This window comes from Triticum urartu, chromosome 7, assembly GCF_003073215.2.
Source record: "Triticum urartu cultivar G1812 chromosome 7, Tu2.1, whole genome shotgun sequence".
Taxonomy (NCBI): Eukaryota; Viridiplantae; Streptophyta; class Magnoliopsida; order Poales; family Poaceae; genus Triticum; species Triticum urartu.
The window spans coordinates 193,830,324-193,837,900 of record NC_053028.1 but is presented as its reverse complement, the minus strand read 5'-3'; positions in this window follow the sequence as shown (position 1 = coordinate 193,837,900).

Genomic DNA, 7,577 nt, shown 5'->3' with positions numbered 1-7,577 from the left:
TCGACTATTTGGTTCTTTTTAGTAAGAAACTTGTTCCACAGTTTTCGGGCTGACTCTCCGGGCTGTTGAGTTATATGACTTAAATCGTCCGCATCCGGAGGTGAGACATAAGTCCCTTGAAAATTTGCCCGAAAAGCATCTTCGAGCTCTTCCCAGCTTCCAATGGAGATTTCGGGGAGGCTTTTAAGCCAGTGCCGAGCTGGCCCTTTAAGTTTGATGGGTAAAAACTTAATGGCGTGGAGATCATCTCCTCGAGCCATATGGATATGGAGGATATAGTCCTCGATCCAGACCCCAGGGTCTGTTGTTCCGTCGTATGCCTCTATGTTTACGGGTTTGAACCCCTCTGGAAATTCATGGTCCAGCACCTCGTCGGTGAAACATAGGGGGTGTGCGACACCCCTGTATCTGGGTGTACCGCATTGTTCAGATGTTTGTTGTGTTGCATCGTATGCTGGAGTATGCTTGCGTGGTCCATAGATGGATCTGGTTGCGCCATCCTTTTGATGCGAGCCCTCGCGTGGATCGCGTATTGGCTTATGTGCAGCGTTGTTTGCCGCTCTATGTTGGCCGTGAGGTCGTCTATCCGGCCAGATGGCCATTTTAATTTTTGGTTGCGGGGGATCTAAGGCCTCCTCATCGAATTCAGGTAACAACTTCCGCTTCGGGTAGCTCTTGGTGGGGTGATTACCGTTGTACTTCACTGCTGTGTTGAGTGCTTTACTCCATCTGATTCTGAGTGTGTCTTGCGCCGCCTTCAGCCTTTGCTTCTACTTTTTTAGACTCCTCGCGGTGGAAACAAGCCTTTGACGGGCATTCTGTTGCTCCGGGTGCCTGTCCGGTGTGATGTCGTCCGGACTATTATCTTTGACAGAGTCGGGTTGTTCGGTTTGATTCTCTGTGTTGTTGTGGTCCAGCGATGGTTCACCCTGCTCTAACGCTGGGTCTATATGATCGTTGTTTCTGCCGAGGCGGGATTTGGAGCGGCACTTACGCCGCCGCTTTGACTGCTTCTCGAGGGGATAACCCTTCTTTGCGTCCTTCTGTTCCTCGACGTCGTTTTATTTTGGTGTGTCCACCATGTATACGTCGTGTGATGAAGTGGGCGTCCAGTGCCCTATGGGCAGTGGTTCCTGTTCATCTCCTGCATTGTCGTCCATACCGTCGATGTCTTCGGAGTCGAAGTCGAGCATGTCGGTTAAGTCATCGACAGTGGCTACAAAGTGGGTGGTGGGTGGGCGGCGAATTTCTTCGTCATCCGCATCCCAATCCTGCCGGACATAGTTCAGCCAGGACTCTCCTGACAAGGAGAGAGACTTTAATGAATTCAGTATGTAGCCGAAGGGCGAGTGCTGAAAGATATCCGCGGAGGTGAACTCCATGATTGGCGCCCAGTCGGATTTGATAGGCACGGGCGCAGGCAGTTTGGAGTCCGTGGCCAGGGAAGGATCCGGCAGTTTAGCAACACGGCTCTCGTGAAGGGTAAGGTCGATGTTCGACTCGATCGCCGCTGAGGGTAAGGCCTCCGTGGCGGGGTCCATTCACCCGTCCATGGACGGCGCAACTGGCTCCAAATTGAGGGTCGAAGCGGCTGCCGGTGCGATCTCCTGAACACTGTCTGATGGTAGAGCTAAATCGTACTCATCGTGACTGCATGACGCACAAGGCAGAGGCTCGAATCCGTCGAAGATCAAGTCTCCACGGATATCAGCTGTGTAGTTTAAGCTTCCAAACTTGACCTGCATCGCTATCGATTATCGTAGGAGCCATCAAGCCTAACGGCAACGACACAGAGGAACTCTCAATGAAAGCACCAATGTTGGTGTCAAAACTGGCGGATCTCAGGTAGGGGGTCCCGAACTGTGCGTCTAAGGCAGATGGTAACAGGAGGTAGGGGACACGATGTTTTACCCAGGTTCGGACCCTTTTGATGGAGGTAAAACCCTACGTCCTGCTTGATTTATTCTTGATGATATGAGTATTACAAGAGTTGATCTACCACGAGATCGGAGAGGCTAAACCCTAGAAGCTAGCCTATGGTATGATTGTCTGTTGTCCTACGGACTAAAACCCTCCGGTTTATATAGACACCGGAAAGGGCTAGGGTTACACAAGGTCGATTACAAAGGAGGAGATATACATATCCATATTGCCTGGCTTGCCTTCCACGCCAAGTAGAGTCCCATCCGGACACGAGACGAAGTCTTCAATCTTGTATCTTCATAGTCTAACAGTCCGGCCAAAGGATATAGTGCGGTTGTCTGGAGACACCCTAATCTAGGACTCCCTCGACGAGCAACAAGTAACAAAAGTAAATAAGGTGCAGCAAGGTGGCCCAATCCTTTTTGTAGCAAAGTACAAGCCTAGACAAACTCTTATAAGATGTAAAGCGCTCCCGAGGACACATGGGAACATCGTCAAGCTATTTTTCATCCCGTTCATATGATTCGCGTTCGGTACTTTGATAACTTGGTATGTGGGTGGACCGGTGCTTGGGTGCTGCCCTTACTTGGACAAGCATCCCACTTATGATTAACCTCTATTGCAAGCATCCGCAAATACAACAAAAGTATTAAGGTAAACCTAACCATAGCATGAAACATATGGATCCAAATCAGCCCCTTACGAAGCAATGCATAAACTAGGGTTTAAGCTTCTGTCACTCTAGCAACCCATCATCTACTTATTTCTCCCCAATGCCTTCCTCTAGGCCCAAATAATGGTGAAGTGTCATGTAGTCGAAGTTCACATAACACCACTAGAGGAGAGACAACATACATCTCATCAAAATATCGAACGAATACCAAATTCACATGACTATTAATAGCAAGACTTCTCCCATGTCGTCAGGAACAAAAGTAACTACTCACAAAGCATAAACATGTTCATAATCAGAGGGGTATTAGTATGCATATAGGATCTGAACATATAATCTTCCACCAATTAAACCAACTACCATCAACTACAAGGAGTAATTAACACTACTAGCAACCTACTAGCACCAATCCCGGACTTGGAGACAAGAATTGGATACAAGAGATGAACTAGGGTTTTGAGATAAGATGGTGCTGATGAAGATGTTGATGGAGATTGCCCTCTCCCGATGAGAGGAGCGTTGGTGATGACAATGGCGATGATTTCCCCCTCCGGGAGGGAAGTTTCCCCGGCAGAACAGCTCTGCCAGAGCCCTAGATTGGATCCGCCAAGGTTCCGTCTCATGGCGGCGGACTTTCGTCCGAGAAGATGGCTTATGATTTTTTCCCCATCGAAAGACTCCATATAGCAGAAGATGGCCACCAGAGGGCCACCAGGGGGCCCACGAGGTAGGGGGCGCGCCGAGGGGGTAGGGCGCGCCCCCACCCTCGTGGGCAGGGTGTGGCCCCCCTGGTGAGGTTCTTGCTCTCAGTATTTTTTATATATTTGGAAAACATCTTCCGTGAAGTTTCAGGACTTTTGGAGCTATGCAGAATAGGTCTCTAATATTTGCTCCTTTTCCAGCCCAGAATCCCAACTGCCGGCATTCTCCCTCTTTTATGTAAACCTTGTAAAATAAGAGAGAATAGGCATAAGTATTGTGACATAATGTGTAATAACAGCCCATAATGCAATAAATATTGATATAAAATCATGATGCAAAATGGACGTATCAACTCCCCAAGCTTAGACCTCGCTTGTCCTCAAGCGAAAAGCCGAAATCAAAAAATATGTCCACATGTTTAGAGATAGAGGTGTCGATAAAAATAAAATACGGACATGAGGGCATCATGATCATTCTTAGAACCGCAACTTACAGAATTCTTTGTCATATAATATCTAATGCTAGAGTAATAATTCAATTAGAATACCAAGTATGAATTGTAAACTTCATTGAAAACTAACAAACTACAATCTCAGTCACTGAAGCAATTGCAATCTATACCTACTATTAAAGGGAATAGGCATTCTTGGTTTCATTTAGTCCTTTTCGTTTGGTTTGAGTGCAGGTTAAAGTTTGTACACACGCTAAGTGATCTAGGCCAGGTACTTGTATGTTGATGGGCCTTTTATGGGCTTTCATAGAGGCCGCGAAAAATAATGGGGTGAAAATAAATCAACATTGTGGGAATTGAACACATGACCTCCTGTATGGCTTTCCGACCAACAACCTAAGCGTTTTTCACATTTACTAATCTGTCCTTATGCTTAGGGCGAGCTAATTAAGCGAATAAGCTAATTAAAGAAGGATTGTGGGCTTAAATATAATATTTAAACAAATGTGGCTAATTAAAGAAAGAATTATAGATAAACTAGTGGAATAATTAATAGTAAGATTGTGGTCTTAATAAATAAAATATTTAAATAGATGAGGCTAATTAAAGGAAGAATTTCAGGTAAACATGTGGGATAATTAAATGGAAGGATCTGTATGCATCAATGTGTTGGGGCTACTAAATTGGAAAATGACGGATTTGATTCCCGACTAAAACGGGTGAGGACTCATGGTAATTAAAGAAACAATTATACTTCAATGGAATCAGTGAGAGATTTTGCCCGACATAGAAAATATGAACACGGCTAAATTACATCATATTTTTAAGTTCATTTTGTAGAAGGATGTTGCGTTGCAGCCTGTTCATAAAATCCGGTGTTGTGGGACATTATGCTTGCACAAAACATCAATTTTTCCCGTTGCAACACACGGTCATATGTGCTAGTTTATCATAACATAGGAAAGAGTCAATGTATAAGAGCTTTTCAGCAAGTCCACATACTCAACTATCATATAATCTTTCACAATTGCTAACACTCACGCAATACTTATGGGTATGGAGTTTTAATCAGACACAGAGAAATATAGGGGCTTATAGTTCTGCCTCCCAACGTTTTACCTCAAGGGTAATGTCAACAGTAATAGTTCATGAAAACTCACATCCAATTAGCCATATATATCAGGATCTTTCCAACATATTGTGCTTGCCAAAGGATAAAATGTAAAAAGGAAGGGTGAAGATCACCATGAGTCTTATGCAATGTAGGAGATAAAAGTAAAATATAGGCCCTTCGCAGAGGGAAGCAGAGGTTGTCATGCGCTTTTATGGTTGGATGCACAAAATCTTAATGCGAAAGAACATCACTTTATATTGCCACTTGTGATATGGACCTTTATTATGCAGTCTGTCGCTTTTATTACTTCCATATCACACGATCGTATAAAGCTTATTTCCTCCACACCAATCAATCATACATATTTAGAGAGCAATTTTTATTGCTTGCACCGATGACAACTTACTTGATGGATCTTACTCAATCCATAGGTAGATATGGTGGACTCTTATGGCAAGACTGGTTTAAGGGTATTTGGAAGCACAAGTAGTATCTCTACTTGGTGCAATGAATTTGGCTAGCATGAGGGGGAAACGCAAGCTCATCATGTTGGAAGATCCAAGACAATATAATTTATCTCAGATGTAAGAAAACATAACCCATTACGTTGTCTTCCTTGTCTAATGTCAACTCTTTAGCATGTCATATTTTAAAGAGTTCTCACAATCATAAAAGATGTCCAAGATAGTATATTTAAATGTGAAGACCTCTCTTTCTTTATTACTTCCTATTAATTGCAACGATGACCAAAACTGTGTTTGTCAACTCTCAACAACTTTTATTCATCATACTCTTCCTATGTGAGCTCATTACTCTCCATAAGACTCATATGATCTCTTTGTTTCTTTTTATTTCGTTCTCTTTTCTTTTATTCCTTTAGGATCATGGCAAAATAATCAAGCCCTTGACTCAACACTAATCTTTATTATATAGCTCACGGACTCGATTACATAGAAGGATAATAAAGCAAAACTCACAACTAGATCATACTAAGAACTTTTATTCTACTGGATCAAGATATTACCAAAAGGATCAAACTAAGAAAAACAGTAAAGATAAAAGTGATGGTGATACGATACCGGGCCACTCCCCCAAGCTTGGCAGTTGCCAAGTGGAGTGCCCATACCAGATACTCAATTCTTCTTTGTTGGTGGAGACGGTGGTGATTTTGTTGATGGCGTAGGTTTCTTCCTTAATTTGCGTTTGAGGACAGAATTTTGGTCCCTTAGGTCCTCGATCTCCTGCTCCAAGCTCAGGATCTTTTTGCATAGTTACTGTTTGTTCTCCTACAAGAGGCGAAAAGGGATAAACTCGATCTTAGGTTTCTTTACCCTATCCGGGAGGCTTGACTTTTTGAACTCCACATGCATGTCCCCAGGTTGAGGTAGTGGGACTTCATCTTCATCTGAGCTCGTCTCCTCCTTTCCCTTGGGTTCATAGTCCTCTTCTTCTTCTGTAGTCCAACCACAATCCTCCACATCTCCGTAAACCTTAGGATCTGCAAGGTAATCCGCCACGTAGCTTTCTCCTTCCGAATCCTAGGATGACATGTTGCTCTGTCTGTAGCAGGACAGCTCAAAACAAAGACATGAGATATTTGCGTGATACGGGAGTCAAAACCCCCAGGAGATTATATAATGAATTTTTACCGACCAAAATACGTGTCGTATACGAAAACGGAGTCCGGAGAGCACATGAGGTGCCCACGAGGTAGGGGGCGCGCCCAGTAGGGTAGGGCGCGCCCTCCACCCTCGTGGAGCCTTCGTGTCCTTCCCGGACTGCTGCTTATATTTCTATTTTTCTAAATATTCCAAAACGGAGAAATATTGCCTTAAAAACTGTTTTGGAGTCGGTTTACTTACCGTACCACATACCTATTCCTTTTCGGAGTCTGAAACATTCCGTAAAGTGTTCTTTATGTATTCCTCCGGGGTTACGGTTTCGATAACATTGGTTTCAACATTTATGGGATTACCTGAGATATAGTGTTCGATTCTTTGACCGTTCACCACCTTAGGATTTGTGCCTTCGAAGTTTTTGATTTTTATGGCACCGGAACGGTAGACCTCCTCGATAACGTAAGGACCTTCCCATTTAGAGAGAAGTTTTCCTGCAAAAAATCTTAAACGAGAGTTGTATAGCAATACATAGTCACCTACATTAAACTCACGCTTTTGTATCCTTTTGTCATGCCATCTTTTAACTTTTTCTTTAAACAACTTGATATTTTCATAGGCTTGGGTTCTCCATTCATCAAGTGAACTAATATCAAATAATCTCTTCTCACCGGCAAGTTTAAAATCATAATTAAGTTCTTTAATAGCCCAATAAGCCTTGTGTTCTAGTTCTAGAGGTAAGTGACATGCTTTTCCATAGACCATTTTATACGGAGACATACCCATAGGATTTTTATATGCAGTTTATAGGCCCATAATGCATCATCAAGTTTCTTGGACCAATTCTTCCTAGACCTATTAACAGTCTTTTGCAAAATTAATTTGAGTTCTCTATTACTAAATTCTACTTTTTTTGACTATACATAGTAGGGCAAAACCCCACTGCAATTTTTATTAATTAAAAAACAGAGAAAACAAAGGTATCACTATACAAAAGGCTTGAGATAAGCCAAAGAGCAAAGAAGAAAAAAAAGAAAAAAAAGAAAAAAAGAAAAGCTATGGTCTAGGATTACAGAACAAGATTGTCAAGCCAGGAAC